This window comes from Neophocaena asiaeorientalis, unplaced genomic scaffold, assembly GCF_003031525.2.
Source record: "Neophocaena asiaeorientalis asiaeorientalis breed wild unplaced genomic scaffold, Neophocaena_asiaeorientalis_V1.1 scaffold150, whole genome shotgun sequence".
NCBI lineage: Eukaryota > Metazoa > Chordata > Mammalia > Artiodactyla > Phocoenidae > Neophocaena > Neophocaena asiaeorientalis.
The window spans coordinates 2,591,493-2,592,899 of record NW_020176571.1 but is presented as its reverse complement, the minus strand read 5'-3'; the positions used below and the strand labels follow the sequence as shown (position 1 = coordinate 2,592,899).

General features: G+C 50.2%; 1 protein-coding gene across 1 annotated transcript in view; it reads right to left on the bottom strand.

Moving 5' to 3' along the window:
• KDM5A (lysine demethylase 5A) overlaps positions 1-1,407 on the bottom strand; it is a 101,661-nt gene that overhangs the window by 17,920 nt on the left and 82,334 nt on the right. The window lies entirely within an intron of this gene.

The following is a 1,407-nucleotide window of genomic DNA, read 5'->3' as shown; positions in this document are numbered from 1 at the left end:
CCCGTGAGCCATGGCCGCTGAGCCTGCGCGTCCGGAGCCTGTGCTCCGCAACGAGAGAGGCCACAACGATGAGAGGCCCCCGTACAGGAAAAAAAAAAAAAAAAAAAAAAAGAATGGAAGGGGTTGCTGGACCTTCGGGGCTGCTGCCCTGCTCTGAGAGCCGGCCTCCTTGAGTCAGTTTGTAGAGCTACCCATCAAGGGCGCGTACTCGGCAGTATTTAGCAGCGACGACATCGGATGGCGGAACCGACCGGGGACGAGCTCCTGCAGGGCCAGAGTGACGGAGAAACAACCGACCACAAAGCTTAGTGCCAAGTAGAAAGGATGGCAGGGTTCAGTCAGGAGACTAAAGCCACCAGGGCCCGGGTGGCCTACTGGTCTCAGCAGAAAGAGGCCCAGAATGAGGAGGGCAGGGGCCGATGCTTTGGCGGGCAGGGGGCGGGGGAGGGGCGGGCGCGCGAATTTCTCACTAAGACCAGGTAGCTACCAACTCAGGAGGAGGGAGGGGCACGGTTAGGTCTGTCTGAACGTGTCTGATACACTCGTCTTACTGAATAGCACAGCAAGATATTGGTCTTGGGGCACACGTCAAAGTGCCTGATGAACTCCGCAAAATTCAGACCCAAGCGGAGACCACGGGTGTGCTCTAATATGAACGTTAGTGACCGAGACTTACATTTTCTAACAACAGAATATTCAGTAGAGCCTGCGCGTTCCCTCCTCAGGAGTACGGAACGGGAATTTGGACTACATGTCCAAAACCTCTCTACTATCCTCCCTTCTCAATTCCATCAAAGTTTTTGTAAGAAACATCCTTAGAAACGTCTGCCTTATCCTCCTTCAAGGAGAAGGGCTGTAACTTAAATGTCTTTGTATCCACAAGAACTAACCCACACATGGTAGGAAACAGATTCCAAAAAGGGAAGTAAGCAACAGAACGTCATACAAAGAGCTAATACCCACATTAGTTCATTCCTAAATCCAACATTCTTTCTTACGTAATCCTGAAGTCCTCACCTGGGCTTTTGAAGTTTTTGTTTGTTCTGAGGGGGTGTTGTTTTTGAACTACATTAGATTCTGAACTCACCGCTATGTCCCTGGCAACTCATCAGAGTTCCTTACTACAAGGTTCACCGGCTGGAACCACCAAACCATCTTTAAGGCTGTCTGTGGCATCTTTATTTTGCATTAACAAAGATACATCCTGGCTCCACAGACGAGCTTAGAGAAAATCCTTGCCTAGTAAAGAAATTTCATGGGACTTTGTCACATGGAAACATTAAATCATCTTTCTGCCTACTAAAAGCAGGGCAGAAACACACTTTAAAGAGCAAATAGAGGGGCTTCCCTGGTGGCGCAGTGGTTGAGAGTCCGCCTGCCGATGCAGGGGACACGGGTTCGTGCCCC